The 16743-nt window shown below is 44.2% G+C and overlaps 1 long non-coding RNA gene across 1 annotated transcript; it reads left to right on the forward strand.

The window, feature by feature from the left end:
- Positions 1–12845: 12845 nt before the first annotated feature.
- Positions 12846–14597, forward strand: LOC117588872. Its single transcript, XR_004574180.1, has 3 exons — positions 12846–12914; positions 13026–13973; positions 14040–14597. It is a non-coding gene; the product is annotated as an uncharacterized LOC117588872 (long non-coding RNA).
- The last annotated feature ends 2146 nt before the right edge of the window (positions 14598–16743 follow it).

Raw genomic sequence — 16743 nt, forward strand, 5'->3', positions numbered from 1 at the left:
GATATTGGGCTCCACATTCATATTTCCGAGATAGATTTCAAAGGGATTAAGACAGACTCCTGCCCCCTGTGTGTCTCTCTGCCGCTTGCTTTGTGGATTGTCTCTTGGTTGGTGGTCTCCGCTGATCCTCTCATTCTTTAATTAAAGTTCTCCTTTTTATTTTCTGCGCTGCGTGGGTGACTCGGACTCTGACTCTCTGGTTGCCCCACCATTCAGCTTCCATTTATTCGTTTTTTTTGTTGCTTTCATTAAAAGATCTTTTTGGGCGGAAGGAAAAACCGTTGCGCCGGGCATTTAAATGTTAATTCTGTGCCTTCAAACACGTGCAACGTTCAACCCTCCTCCTCCATCGTACAACAAATCCAAAACAGATACAAAAAAGCTTCGTTCGGACTCAAGTGTTGAATGTCATTAGCGCTGTGTCGCCTCGGGGTCTCGTCTCTCGTTTTGGGGGAGTCGTCGTCGATGGGAAAGCAAAGCCAAAAGCAACAACAAAAAGTGTTGCACGAACGAGGGAGAGATGGAAATGGGATGTTGGGCTACGCAAGTGGCCAAGTTGATGACCGGAAACGACAGAGAAACAGTTACCGGACAAACAGGAGGGGCGCGCGCAACACCTGAGGCAGAAAAGGCCCAAAGAAGCAATAAAAATATATATAAAGAAGTGGCACTGCCAGGGCAAACCTCTTCTAGCTCCACGTCCACCCACACTGCCACACGCTTGACAGCTCCGGTCTGCCTCTTGCAGCTGCAACGACAAACGCTTTCAAGTTCATTGCAAAAATTGGCAACTCAAGCGCAAAAGCAAATGGAAAACGGGTCTAAGGGGGGGCATGGATACGTTGCAGATGCAACGTTAAAAATAGCCAAACATGTCACACAGAGAAGAGCGGGGCAGGGACAGGGGCAGCTGACAGCTAGCAACTGTGGCATCAATGTGGCAATGAGGCAGGGCAAGGCAAGGCATGGCAGAAGGGCAGAATGCAGAAGGGAAAGGGCACATAATCATTGTTGGGCCTAGCAGCTTAGGAAGGGAGTGCAAGTGAACCGTTGGCATACCCTGGAATTAGACTTGGCAAGTAATGGATTTGGGCAGCTAAAAGGAAAATGAATGAAAATGAATATTTAAATTGTTGCATAAATAAACGTCTCATCAAATGGTCCACAAATTCTGTGTTCTCTTGTGGAAAACCTGCCTCCAACTAATCTATACACCCCCACACATATCCCCCATGAACTCTCTGTTCAAATATGATTCATTTGTACACGCTTTGGCTTTCGTTTTGGGAAGCTTTTCCTGCACCAAAACGCCTGCAGCAACTGGTGACAATTAGTGGACGAATGGAGTGTGGAGGAGACAGAGCGCAAAGCATGGAATGAAAGCGACTCCAATCAGCAGAGGAGGATCTCAGCACAGAGGAGTAGGTGGGAAGATAAAGGAGGAGCGAAGACGGGACGCGACGCATGCGCAGTGAGAGAGAGGGCGCTGGGGGCGTCGCTTGACGTGTGCGTGATGCGCATGAGCGAAGCGTCATTGCGCCTTAAATGGGATCAGAGCAAAGCAGGCGGCGGTGGCGTCGCACAGCTTGCAACATAACTGACAAACGAGTGGCAAACTGCAGCGAGGGAGGGGGGGAAAGAGCTAGAAATGTTTTATATATTTTTTGTTGCAATTTTTTACAACATTTCTCACTGTTTTTGTTTTTTGTTGTTGTCACATTTTGTCGGCTGTGCAGCGATGCGTTGATTAATGCTGGGCTGGGGTCATTCCCTCTACTTCCCTCTACTTCCCTCTCTTGCTGTTGCCATTTTTGGGCAACTGCAACATGGGGCAACTTTTGGGGTCGCACCGCACATTCAACATGCAACATGCAACATTCACAGACAGAGTCAGAGACAGAGCCATAACTCTTTGTGTCCAGAGGCCGGGCCCTCGATTCCCTTCGTTCTTTATTTGTGTCTGTGTGTGGATTTCCTTTTGTGAATTATTGAAATTGTTTCTGCGATTGATCTCTGAACGGAGTTGCCACGTTGCAGCAGTGGCAGAGCTTCTGTTTAAAGCAGGGAGTCGCTGCAGGGTCAGCTCCTGACGCAGTCTGACGTCTGACATTTGCCGGCAATCAATCAATCAAAGAAACAATCAAACAGATAACCGTCAAGGGACTGCAATGAGAGGAGTCTAGCAGGGAGGCATATTTATGACAGTCACGAGAGGAGATAGAGAGAGAGTAAGAGAGGTGAAGAGGGGCAGAGAATATGATAAAACCTTTTGTGTTTCAATTGGATAACTTTTAGTGTACATTAAAATTAAATTAAATTTAATGGAAATAAATTCGGAAAAAGAGCTAAAGCTTGATAACACAGCTGCAAAAAACACCCATAGATGGATAGATAGTCAGCTAAAATGAGACAAAGAAAGATACACTCATGAGTGAATAGATTTGTATATAAACTAAAAGAAAGATGCGTAGATAAATGCATTCAAAGTACACCAAAATATAGATCTTTCTTCCCCGCTTTATCTCTCAAAGTTAAACAAATCACCATCTCTTCCCATCCACTCCAATGCAAACAAATAAAAACACCAAAATCCCCATTCAAATGCCGCAAAAGTCAGCTCATATTTCCTTCATCCCAGCGACAGCCACAAATTATGGTCCCCTGATCCGAGCCAAAGTCAATGCCAAAACAGAACAAAAATATATTTAAAGTGGAGAAGCAGCAGCAGGAGAATACGAAGAGATTCTTTAGATCACAGCAAATGTCGGTCGCAATTTTTGCGCTGACTAAAAATAACACATCAAAAGTTTCCCCCAAGGTACCTAATTCCCTGCGCCCCCCAGGGAATTCGAAGGAACTGTAATGTCAACAGAAAATGGGGACAAGTGGGAAGCGCAAAAAAACAAGCGAGAATCGAGAGGATGAAAGGAAATCAAAACCAAAAATGAAGGCACGAAACTGAGGAAGAAATTGAGGCACAAATAGTGTGGGGAGAGGGGAAATGCCAAAAGAAATGGAATGACACTTAAGGCATTCTTCTCCGTTAAACGCAAAAGACATGGTCTGGCCTGCAGTGCTTTTTGTTTTAGTTTGCTGAAGTCTGAAAAGCAACAAAGGCTTCAAAATCATTGCAATTTTTAGTTCACACTTCATATTTGATTATGCTTAGATATCAGGAAATAGGAAATAAAATAAAAATTGGGAATCTCCACAAGGTGAAGTTACACCATTTGAAAGCTTCTCACGAGGTCTAATCTCAAGTGCCTTCAAATCCCTAATTCAAGTATATAGCTGGCGCTATAAACATGTCTAGTTGATAAATATAAATTGAACATAAAGCAACTGCAAAGATACATACCTAAAGCGCTGGGAGACACGCCACTTATACAAATTATTATGTTGTCAACAAAGAATATTATGTACTTATTATTATTGAAATAAATAAAACAAGGTGCATGGTAGTAATTATTTTTGTATGCCCATTATGGCAAATTTTCAAATGAAATGCTGTTTTTTTTTAATGCTCAATGGTGTCTCTGCACTTGAAAGTCGTTCCAACCACAATCAACGTCATCATTAGCGCACGAGAAACGTGGGATTCCAACTCCATTTGCAGCTCCTCCTCCTCCTGCCAAGAGCTTTGCTTGGAGTGCATTTACCTTCACCTCCTTCTGCGGTGCATTGCGAGCAATTATTTGAGGCATTCTGGGATAAGTTTGACCTCAAAATGTGAGATATTTTTGTTAAGAGAAATTTAATTTTCTGCAGAAGGCAGCTCCAACAGACTTTAAAGTTGTAAAACATCAAAATATATCTGATAAATCACAGAAATTCCAACTAAAAAGCATTGCAAATTCATAATAGATTACTTTATAGATAATGTCTCAATTCACAGTTCCAGCAGCTAGCAAAGACATTATTCCCCCATTGAAATCGAAATATTAAATTCCCATTTTAACTGAAATTTTTTTTTTTGGTTTAATAATTGTATTTTGCAGACATTTCTCTACCATTCAAAGACCATTTATCATTTGGCTGTACAGTTTTTGGCAAACATTCGCCCCTTAAATATGGCCATGGCTCTGTGTATCTTTCCCCCATAGAAACAATGGCATGGCACTTCCCTGTTGCTTATAGACAAGCAACAAAAAACCCATTACAACCAACAAATTATAGACCAAAAAAGTATTAACAACATCAGAATATGGCAGATAGATAGAGAGTATGGAGAAGAGTGGTGATTCTCTGTAACTGGTGAAAAAAGTGGCAAAAGGGAAGTAATGTTCGTACGCAATAAATTTATTTACAATTCACGCACGACAGAACCACACGCTGCCCTGGGCCGCTCTAGCCCTCTCTCTCTCTCTCCCACACTGTACTGCCTTCTCTTTCCAATTTGCATATTCATGAAACTTAATATGGGGGAGCTGCCACACCCCCCTTGAACAGGCCATACCCCCCCGCGTGTGTAGGCATTCCCTCGTTTGGAAAATTTGAATTCAAATTTGAATTTTTATTCACTTTGTTTTTTGCACCAGGGAAGTATGGCAAGAGTTGGGAATCAGAAAGGAAGCAAAGAGGAGAAGAGCAAGGGGAAGCGTAGGAAGGAGCAGGAGGAAGTGTAGAAGCAACGAGCGAGAGAGCAGGGGGAAGACGTAACTGGAAACCAGAGAAAGAGCAGAGCCCAGAGCCAGAGCACGTGCTGTGCTTCTCGTATTACCACGTAATGACGTCATTAAGTGCGCCGAGAGGCAATTCTGCCACCAAAAACTGTAGCAATCTCTCCCACTCCCTGACTCACGCCTCCCTCTCTCTCTTGCTTGCTCTCTCCCTCAACTGCAGCCGCAACGATGATCATTAATCCGCGATGCGACCGCAACGATGTCGATCTTTGACATTTTTTTGTATGCATTGCCAACAATTTTCCCCCAAAAGCAATTTCTTTCTAATGGGAAAAATGCTCCTTTTTTTCTACCTCTCCCTCTCTCTTTTTCGATCAGATTTGTGTCTAAAATAGAGGGGGGTGTGGCTGGGCTGGGGATGGCTTAAAGTGGGAGTGGGAGAAGTTATTGGCCAGGCCAATACTCGCAGATGCAAAGATTAGCTGAGGAGAAGAGAGAAGCAAAAAAACATTGTTAATGGCTATTTTTTGAGCTAAAATAAACTTCAGCCTAAAAGAGAAAGAGGGAGCGGTGTGGGGGAGAGCGGCAGTCTGGGAGAGAGCGTGAGGAAGTAAGAGGTAAAGGGGAGTGGCAGGCCGACTTAGAAGAAGATCAAGAAAAGTCGTGAAAAACAGTTTTTTGCGGGATAATTGCTGTTCTGTGGAGGAGGTGCCTTCTAGGAGGAGCAACATAGAGACAGGCAGAGGAGAAAGAGAATATAACGGTGCAGCAGAGAGTGGAGGAATGATGGCAGAGGAAGTCGCTTCAATGAAAAGTCGCAAATTGTTTGACCCACAATCTGAACTTTGCAAAATTGTAATCTCGAAACTAGGCTAAATGGTTTTTTCTCTGTTATTCTGATTGAAAGGTTAAACGATTTTCTATAAGAAATTTCCCACAAATAGACGCAGATTAAAGCCTCCTCCTTCTGTGTTTGTTTTCAAGTTCATGATAAATATTGCCTGCGCGGAGCCACAACAAAGAGAGAGATAAAAACGTGGAATATATCACAAGTGAGTCCGCCTGCTCCTCCCACTTCCATAATCTGCGCCGCGGCATTCTCCCATTCTTCTGCTGGGCATCAGATTTCGTTTCCAGCTCCAGTCAAAGAATGTGCTGGAGATGCGGTCCGGTACTGCGGTCATGGCCATGGTCATGGGCACTTGGATCTCAGGTTCTCTGGCATCTGGCATTTCAATTACAAGAGCTGTGCGCCTCAGCATAGACCTAATTGATTGACTCCGCCCTTCTATTCGAGGGATTGGGGGTGTAGGGAAGTAAACCCCATAAAGAAGCTGCTGATAATATTTATATCACGTACTCAATACATCCCCTTCCAAACAACTGCAGAATGCAATTTAATTGCATTTTCCACACAGAGAGAGAGAAGGAACTGCAAGAACAATGAGCAATTTTCATAGATTTCCACGCTTGCCACTTCAGGCCGCTGCTCTGTGTGGCACGTTTCCTGCATAAACCATAAGCATCAAGGCGGCAGGCAGGCAGCAGGCTGTACTTCTCGTGGAAGATGCTGATGATGGTGGGGCACTTGCAGCTGCTCCAGCTTCTACCTCCCAACTTTTACTCCCCATATTCCCCTCCTACTCTTGACTTCTTCTTGGACTCCTCATTTTCCTCTTCTGAGTTGCGATTTTTTCACAGTTTTCTAAAGTAAGAAAAATTATCTTGAGACCAGCAAAAGCAGCCAAACGGTAAACACGATGACTGCGCCTCCAATGCTGATTATCCAGAGAGAGAGAGCGAGCGAGGGAGACCGCGAGTAACAAGTGCAACGTGGCACAATTTTCGAAAGCTTCGCCGCTGCCGCCGCCACTCACGATTTTCACCCCGAGGAGGCACTGGCAGAATCCAAGCCTTCAGGCAAAACACACAGATTTCTGCATACCCTGTAAATGGTGTGTTAGAGTATTTCGAACTCTGAGAACACTTTGCGACACGATGCGGAGCGTGTAGAATTGTGGAGCGAAGTTCCTTACACTGGATGCCGACCAAGTCCATAGAATGCTTCGCTCACCTTTAATATCTTTTGGGGGGTACCTTCTTTTTTTTCTACTTGAGCAACTTTTTAATGGAGGATTATCCTCAGGAAAAACAGTTGCAACAGTTGCATCCATCAACTTGGGAACTTAACTTGGTTTTCTTTGGTTTGCAGTTGTTTTTTTTTATGTTCGTTGTCAACACAAAAGTTTTTCCACTCTGGCAAGAGAGGCGAAGGAAGGCCAGAAGGAGTGTTGGCTGGGGGTTACGATGGAGAAGCAGCTGAAGGCGAAGCAGAGGAAATCACAGCAGGCAACGGGCGCCGCAGCAGTTGAATGAACTCTCGCGAAAAGCTGAAAAATGGTTCAGTTTTGTTCTCTTTTCTCAGTTTTTCTTTTGCTCCTGCTGCCCAGGTAATGATGATGTTGCCAACGCAACGCAACGCCAGTGAACAGGCAACCAGGGACCCCAGGTCTACTCCTCCTGCCGTGTGAAAGGAAGGAAACGAGGCCAGAGACAGGCAAAGGGGAACAGAGAAACAGAGAGCGAGTGGAGACACCACAGAGAGCTGCAGCGACAGAGACACCAAAGCAGGGCAAGAGGACAGCCGAACAGAACAAAACACAAGACACAACACAAAAGCCAAAGAAGCAAAGCAGGAAACGTGGCACAATGGGAGGAACGGAACGCCACACGAGGGATACGATATTATGGGATAGGATGTGTGTGCTGATGGTATCCGCTGATGGCAGGGGGGCATGCTACAAATGGGAGATTGCAAATGGTAAGAGGAGCAGCAGCTAGCATAAGAATTGTCTTAATCCCACAATCAATAGAGTGGAGAGGAAGGGGAACAGATTTACAGGTCGATAGAATCTGCAACAGTGCGGGGGATCGCTGCAGATCAGCCATCGGGCAGCAGCTACCGCAGATGCAACTCCAACAGCAGCAAACAGATGCAGCAGCAGTCACCCATTTGGAGGCGATTCTCTTTCTGCTGTACGTCCTCTTCCAAGTTCTACTCCTCCCTGCCTGCCACTACTTGGGCTAACTCAATGGCGTGTAAAATAGCTGGCGGGCATTGTACGGACCAGCGGACCAGCGGACCAAACTAAACGAGACGAGACGGCACTTCTGCTCTGCATATTGTGAACAGAGCAGCGTCCAGCCCAGAAGGCCAGCGATGAGCAATTCTCACAGTTTATGGGAGAATCCATGGAATTTCACAGATAACTAAAGAAAGAACTTTTATCGAGGCAGCTTACAGGGAAAGCCCTTGAAATTTAATGATAGCTTCAGAAAGAAAATATTTTTAAGACTGAAAAGTTTACTGAAAGTTTTATCGAAGAAAATTGTAAACAGAGTTTAAACTTTGCAGGGGGAATTACCTTTTTCTGTATTAAAATACATTTATGCAGCTGTTGCTGAACCTTTCTTCAAATATTTCCTTGAAGAGTACTGGAAACAATAGAAATAAGACAACATTAAGGAACAGTTGAGTAACAAAGGGAACTAAAGTGTCTTTGGATGGTAGTTTCCTACAATTTGTCTCATATCTTGAGCGCTACAGCTATGGCACATTTGCCTAAACACAAACCCAAAACATCGCGATATCTGTGGCGCATCTCTAACTGCCGTTTGGATGGATCTCTCCCGCTCACTGCCTGCCTCAACTGCTTCTCTTACTCGGCTTGCCCTCGAGTGCATCGGCAATTGAGTTGATCGAGTGGACTGAACCCAATGTTGCATGTGGCAGAAATCAGTAGCAGAGGAAGAAGCTGAAGCTGCCCGAACACAGGCAAATGCAGCTGCTGCTGCTGCTGCGCCGATCATCAGATAGAGCTGCAGATGATAATGATGATTATATTCGTAGCTGCTGCTGCATTGGCTTTTCTACTGCTTTTTTGTCTGCCTTTGTGCTAAAATTTAATAAGTGCAAAGTGCCAGCAATGAGGCAACAAACAAGTTCATGACTTGTGCGGATGTGCGAAGTGGCAACAATCAGGAGTTTTAGTGGATGCAAATTTCACATTTTACGAGTTAAGAATACAAATAAGTGAAAATAATTTATAATTTAATTTTCTATAATATTTTAACGCAAAGCCCTGACTTCATTTCCGTCATGGCAACAGAATTGGTGTCAAAATGGTTCACCGAATTATTTTACTACGAGTGGACGTACTCCCATAACATACTGTAATACCTGACACACAATCAATCTGCAAGTGGTATGCGATGCTTGTTGTTGCTGCTTGTTGCATGAAAGTCAATGAACTTTTTTCTTGCTGTTTATTTTTCATTTTTTGCTGCTGCTGTTGTGCAATGTGTGTAATTCAAAGCGAACAAACTTATAATGTTGAAGAAATGTTTGTGTTGGCAGAGCGAAAAAACAACTAAGACAAAATTAACAAACAAGTTGAACGTTGGAGTAACCCCCTCACCAGTTCCTGCCTCTCTCCACTCCCTGCCATTGTCTTGTTCTACCCCCTTTCCCCTTTCTAGCCACTGTCCCATTGAACGCATAAAATAATTTTTTATGACACCGAGAATTTCTTGTTGTCGCCGCATTTTGTTGTTGCTGTGCGAGTAATTAAATAAAGTTATGTTCCAGAAAGAGTACGAAAGAGAGAGGGAGAGGGAGAGAAAGAAGAGAGTGTGAGGAAGAGACTGAGGAAGAGCAGAGACTCAAAGCACAGCCAAAGCGGCGATTGAGTTGACAAACGCTGGAAGACACGCGAGTCTCTGGCAGTGACTTCTGCCACTGCCTTCGGGGGAAAACTGCTGCTGGCTCTATTAAAAGGGCCGGAGGGGCTGTCCCCCCACTAAAAGGAACAGACGGGCCAACTAGCGACACGCGAGCGGTGTATAAAAATAGTTTCGTAATGCAAAATGACATGGAAATCTACGGAGGGGGCACAACAATTGAGTGCAACATGCACTTGACATCATCTGGCGATTCAGCAATTGGATCGCAGACATAATTTGATTAGCTCTATGGAAATGGTTAAGGAATGGATGGAGAGAGTGCGTGTGTAAGTGATCCAAACACGACACGACAGGGCAGGGCAGGGATGAGTTTGAACCCCTTAACGAACTCATTATTAAGAGATCATAGAGATCCAGAGTAAAGTTACATCGAAATAGACAAAGAAAATTGTTCCTGGGAACTATAATAGCAGATCACGAACAGTTCCTCTCAAGTTCTAAAACTCCTAATTAATACTTTATAAAGGTAATCTTTAGATATCAAAATAAAAACAATCAACTATGATATACCACACTTAAAACGCTTAAACAATTACTGAAACCACAATTCTCGTGCTATCTTTTCATTATCTCTCCACTTCAATCGGCCGTTCCCCCCACAAGACAATCTTCAAGAAACTCCAGAAACAGAATAAATAAATCTATCTACAATTGAAATATCATCGAATCGAAAGAGAAGAAAGAGAAAGAGAAAGAAAAACAAGCAAAGAAGATCGAAACAAATTGGCTGAACATTTGAAAAGCATAAAACTTCATTAAGCTCGTATTCTAGTTTCCTATCTGCCACCGGCGAACGATGGGAGAGATGTTGAACGCTGTTGCAGCCACAAATAACATACGAGAACAGTGCCGCGTGCAGTTTTTACAATTAACTGAGGAAGAAAGAAATGAAAATAGAGAGAGAGAGAGCGAGAGAGATATGGGGCAGCCAGATAGAAAGATGCAACAGCAATAACTGCTATTCCATTCCAACTACGATGACGATGACGATGGTTTGGCCCCCAACCTGAACAGTGAGCAACAGTTTGCGCCGCTTGAGTGCATCCGTTGCAAGACCAACGACGGCCGACAACTTTTATTATTATCATTGTTCTGCAGCCGTGGCTGCTGCTGCTTCTTTCCGTTGCAATGAAAGTAGAAACACTCCAGGAAAACAGCTTTAAGAAGAGAATACGTGTATACCCTTGATTTTTATTTTGTTTATTCCCATCCATTGGCGGTTGACTTTGAATATCATGCCCCTTTTCGAGCAGGGTATCAGCCAACAGCTTAAATGAAATGCAATGATAGAGAGCCCCAGCAGCAGCAGTAGAAGCAGCAGAAAAAACTAGAAGCAACAACAGTGAAAACAATAAAAATACAAGCAACAAATAAAAAGCAACAGAAAGCAAAAAAAAAATACGAGATAGAATTGTACGTACAATGGATTCAGGTCTGGTTTTTAGAGTGTTTTACACTCGTCATCGCCCCCCACTCCACTCCACTCAGCTGCCGTGCCTAACCCGATCTTCTCATCCCAAGACCCGTCCGACCCCCTCTGGGGAGAGAGTGCACTTTTTTATTGTTGAGCAGACAGTGGAGGGGCATGAAATTTGATTCTCGGAAGAGTTCATTTGTAGCTTACCAGGAATACTCGTACCTCGTACTCGTACGAAAACGAATGGAATGTTTTTTTGCTTCTCTCCTACTCCTTCGGGCGGTACTTGTAACTTAATTAAAACTGATTGCAGGTTGCACAGTGTTCGGACAGGGTTGCCAGGCAACATGACTGCGAAAATCGGCAAACAAATAACGGAAATATGGTAAAACCATTTAGATTGCAATAACATTCTGTAATGGGCGTGTCCCTTGGGAGGGGGAGAGGCAATGGCAATGCATTGACAAGGCTGTAAATTTGATTTCACTGCCATTTGTGTGTCTCTTCTTTGTTTTTTTACATCCTCGTTTCGCTTTGCTGTTCTTGCCGTTGACACTGCATCCCCGTGGGAGCTTGCAAGCGCTCCCGAAAATTGCCCAGGCCCCCTTCCATAAGTATGGGATCGACAGGGACAACAGCATAGACAAGTAAACACACGCATACAGCCATACACACATACGACAACTGCCACAATGCCAAACAAAACAGCGGAAGAACAAAGCGCCAAATGGTGGCTTTTGTTGTTGTTGCCGCCGCTGCTGCTGCTACAGAGGATAACTGCATTGATTTCTGACATCGCATTCGCTTTTCGTGTCCATGCAAGCGTGAAGAAAGACGGAGAAGCCCTCTGCCATGGGGTTTCGTTTCCCTTTCACCCCCCACATACACACAAACACACACACACTTCACTCGCAGCAACTGATGGTGTATTAAATAAGAAGGTGGATCACCAATCGAAAGTGGACTTTTGACAGACGGCTGCCTCACCTTACATTCGCAACACCTTGCTACTGATGATGCTCTCGTTGCCTTAGTCAATTGGAATGGGGAGAAGGGGGAGAGGCACTTTGTGCCTATTGCACTGGATAAATCATTAACGAGATTGTTATTAACTTACCAATTTACACTGGAGCATTTTTAGACCGTTTTGTCATATTGCACACTTACAAGGGGCCAGGCAGTTGTTGCTGCCCACGCACTTGCTCCGAACCCGATGGCATAAACAAAACTTATACACGTAGCGATGTGGGCAGTTAATGAAGATAAATAACACAACAAAAAATAAATAAAACCATTGCATTAACAACATTGCGAAATCACAATATACACGCGTATACTTCTCCTTCAACTAGCACACACACGCACAATGCACTAATTTACCGCTTTTTCACTTTTGCGCGTATTTTAACCGACCGAATTGAGTGAAAATATTGTTATTAGTCGACTACCACTTTAGCTGCAACTGGAGCATACGCAAGTAAAAATCTAAGTACTAAGTGAGTTTAATCAGCAATAACCGAACTGCGAGTTTCATTTCGGCCTTTTTCCAGAAAGTTCTCGAGCGTTTTTTTTCTTTGGCACAAAACTGTTGGTAACGCGTTGAATTAAGCGATTAACTTTCTTTAATCGAACGACTAGCAGCTGAAATGAATAGGTTTTAACAATTGGTTATTTTATTGGTATGTTTAATTGGATTTTAATTCATTTATTTCCGGAAGGCGCGAAAGTCAATCGCGCAGCGCAGAAAAAGAAGACGAAGAAAAAGGAAACAAGAAAAACAGTTGAGGACTGATGCCAGAGCGGGATAGCACTAGTGCACTCTTGTGTTCTCTTGTCATCCTTTCTCTTCTTTGCGTGTGGTCAGATTTGATGTGCATAATTTTGCGGTGCTTGTAATTTTGAATAGTTTCTTTAACAAGTGATTAAAAACGAATCAAATACATTCAATTAGTTGTGTGGCCTATTGGCAAGTATAGTTTATTGTTAAATTGCAATGTGCGCGTGTGTTTTTTTGTCGAGGTACACAATTTTTTTGCAAGTGCTAAATGTTAGTGTGCGGTGTATATATGTGTGTAAGTTGTGGTCGCCACTTGTCCCCCATAATTGATTTGCTAAATTTAATGCTTTCCCGCCTCCACTGTGCTTGATTGTAACATTAAATAGTATCAACAATTTTATTGCAGGAAAACGGCGGGAGAAAAGAAGGAAACCAAAGAGAAGACGAAAACATAACCAAAGGCAGGCAACGCATGTTGCACATGCCAAAGCGGGATGGCATGATACCACTTCAGTTTTGCCATTTTTTTTGTTGTGAAATTTGTGTGCAATTTTGAGAAGTTTATTCGAAAATTTGCAACGATACGGCTTTGTGGAATAACAAATCTGGCCCTGACCGGCTGGCCACCCCTTGTTTCTCACTGGAAAATTCGCCGACGACCGCAGTTGGCTTTGCATTTTACGTTTGAAAGGATTAAGAACGGGTTTGCAGTAGCAGCACCACCGGCACCACCCCACGGGGCCCACAAAAGAGCTTAAGCGCGGGCCCTGGTCTCTGGTCAACGCCTGCTGCCGCCCGTTGTGTGCGGCTTTGGCTCTGATTTACTCTCGGGGGTGGCTTCCTTCCACTTCATGTAAATGGCCCAAACATTAAAGCAGCACTTGAGTTGCTGTGTGTGTATCTTGCTGCCCGTCAAAGTCATGCCACACACAGTCCAGTGGGGGAACCACCCTAAGCTGAGAGTACTGTGGCGTACTATATGCAAAATGCAAACAATGGACAACGCAACGCTGTAGTCACGTGCTGCCAACACCACCACCAGCTGCTGCCGCTCGGCCTCTTTCCGAGAACTCCTCCTAATAAGCGGCAAATAATTGGCAGACGAACTTGAGACTAGAGAGACTACCCCAATGGCAGGGAGCAGGGAATGGGGACCAGCGGCTGCCCGTGGCAACTGCAATTGCCACTAAAAATCGATATCCACCCTGCCACCCAGGCCTGTCTGCCTGCCCGCCTGCTGCAGGTTGTCGATCCTGGAATGGAGTACTGTTTGTTTGCATTTCCAGTCCCCAGAGAGAGAGAGCGCGTTTGAATGAGAGTCTGCTCTCAGTTGCAGTTGGAAATTGGAGTACAGGTAAGTCCTGAGAATATAGTGCTCCCCCACCCCGCTTTAAAACCTCTTTTTTTCTATCTTTTGTAGGTATGTTTTTGTAATGTGCAACCACAACAACAATTAGAATTTCCGGCTATAAACTCTGGGGCACAGGCCTAGGCGTAAGCGTTAGCCCAGAACCCCATGTCATTTTGACCAAATTTGAATGTCAAACGCAAACGGTGATGCAGGGCCGGATCTAAGTGAAAGAAATTGAGGTACAGAGGTACTGCATCCGCTCCTGGTAATGACAGTTGCATTCTGTGGCCCCCTGGCTGCCTGGTGCTCAATGAACCATTCATTCTCTTCTCTGTTTTCTGTTGCCTGTCTGTCTTGGACTACGAACATGGGCAACAACAATTAATATGGCCAGCGATGCGAATCTAATAATGTGACTACAATAGACCCGCTTCAGCCAGTCCAGTCCGTCTCTCTGTGTTTCACTGTTTTATGTAAGCCCCGCTGCAGACAAAAGCTTGACTTGGGCTGCGCTCTGGCAGCTGCCTCGTGTGATATGTTGCCTGTTCTAACGATACATCATTGGGATATATATGTATGTATGTGATCCTATAAGCCACTAGCACGAGGTGTGTGTACCTCTAGGTGTGCCATAAATTAACACTAGATGTCCCAGTGGGCGTTTCTTTTGCCTCATAAATGCAGCAACTGCCAGCAAAAGGAGAAAACAATTAGCCATTGCATGTAGGACGGACTCTCTCTCTCTCTCTCTGGCCCTCTTTCGGTTTGCTCTGGCGGTGTGTGGTGGTCAGAGGGTGTGCGTGAGATCGTCAGTGGGTGATAATCACCGCATGGGCATTCGGTTACAAATGAGGCGATCGGTTATCTAAATGGGTTACATGATCATCAAATTGGTTTTTGCTTCTGACTGACTGAAAACTGAAAGTTTCTAAGGGTAAAATCGTTCCAGAATGTATAATTAGAGCTAGAGTCCCACTAAAATCTCCTCTTGGTTAGATTTTCCCATTTGTGAGTGCTCCCCTAGAGCAACTCCCGCTCCTAAGTCCAATAAATCTTCAAAACAAATCCTTGGCTAAGCTACAATAGCAGTTAAGTGTGGAAAAACATGCAAAAAATCAATGAACTTGATGTGCAATTCCCGTTTGGAATCAAAATATACAAAAAATAATACAAATAAGGGAACATTTCTGTAACGGTGAGATGATGTGCAATCCACAAAAACGAAACCCGAATCCAGGCACTGGAGTAAACAGCAGCATTCCCAGGCGATGATAATCGAAATGGTAGTAGCTAAGGGTTGATCCAAAAAGCTACCCTCCACAATGAGTAACATCAAAACTGCAATTGCACTAAAGGAGAAGCAACCCCCGGAATGATGTAGAGCCAGAAAAACCCCTTGGAACAATGGCCCATTCCAAACCAAAACCCATCCTTCGCCTTCGCCCCTTTTGTTGCTGTTTCTGCTGCTTCTCTGCTTGATGGTGGCGCATTCTGGAATGACAAACAACAATAAAAATTCGATATCGAGGCGATCGATCAATAAGCAGTTACATATATGCACACACACACACGCACACACACTGGACGTCCCGTCCCGCTCGCTCTTCATTGCGTGAAATTACAGACAAAGAGGCGACACATAATACCCGTAGAGAAGGAGACAGACAGATGGAGTGCGTGCTCCCTAGATTCGTAGAGGGAGGAGTGCGCGAGCAGCGGCAGCTGCGCAGGCGCCACAGTTGTCGCTTGGTCCAGGCGAGGGTCCAGGTCCAGGGTTGTCATCCCATTCGGGAGTAGCAGCTACAGCAGCAGCAGCAGCAGCTTCAGCCTCCTGCATTTGGTGGTGGATTGAAAACCAAACCCAGGGGTACAGTAGCGCACGCCACTGCAAATGGAAAGTTTATGCGGGAATTATGATTGTGATTTGAGCAGAAAGAAACCTTCAAAACGTTCCTGCGTGGACTTATCTTAATAGTTTCCCTCAACTGCAAAGTTCACATAATCTAGAAACACATAAACATTCGAGCCTCACGCACAATATCTCGTCCTCTCGTTGCATTTGAGTTTCGAACATTTGTCACTGTCTCAAATATGGCCTGTGTGATGCCTCTAACTGTGTTTTCCATCCTTAAAAGGGGTGACATGCGTCGTTTGTCCAATTTGTTGCGCAATCATGAGACAGGCTACACAACGCCTGCCAATGCCTGGACTACGTGCCCCAAAAGACCATGAAAGTCCATGTCCAAGTCCAGGTCTTTTACTGGTAATTGGTTTGTCATTATAGCTTAAACAGAGAGGGAGACGACAGCGAAAGCCATGCAACGCGGAGGACATTGAACCCTGACTGACTTTTAGGATTCGTATTTTGATTCGAAGAAAAGGTTTTTTCAGCTGCCGATCTTGACACGTACCCTCCCTTTCATTTACCTTTCACACCTTTCATTACCTAACGATATTTTCTGGCTAATTTATGGCTTGGACCACTACTCACGATAGGGTGTTTCATTCTTTTCTTTCTGCTTTCTTGCAGCACTGTAATTATAAGGGTTTCAAAGACTTTAAGGATCATTTCTGATACGCATTTTCCCATGATTCAAGTGAAAGATTTATGTGAAAAGTTTATCTCAGGCAATAAGGGGGCTCTATAAACCATTTCCATGCCGAACAGTTGCATTTCTAATGCAATGAGGGTGCTACTTAAGCTTTTGTACTCGTAGCCAATTACTAAACGTCACCATCTACGCGAATGAGGGGGAATTCTATAGTTCATTCT

Source organism: Drosophila guanche, unplaced genomic scaffold, assembly GCF_900245975.1.
Source record: "Drosophila guanche unplaced genomic scaffold, DGUA_6, whole genome shotgun sequence".
Classification (NCBI taxonomy): domain Eukaryota; kingdom Metazoa; phylum Arthropoda; class Insecta; order Diptera; family Drosophilidae; genus Drosophila; species Drosophila guanche.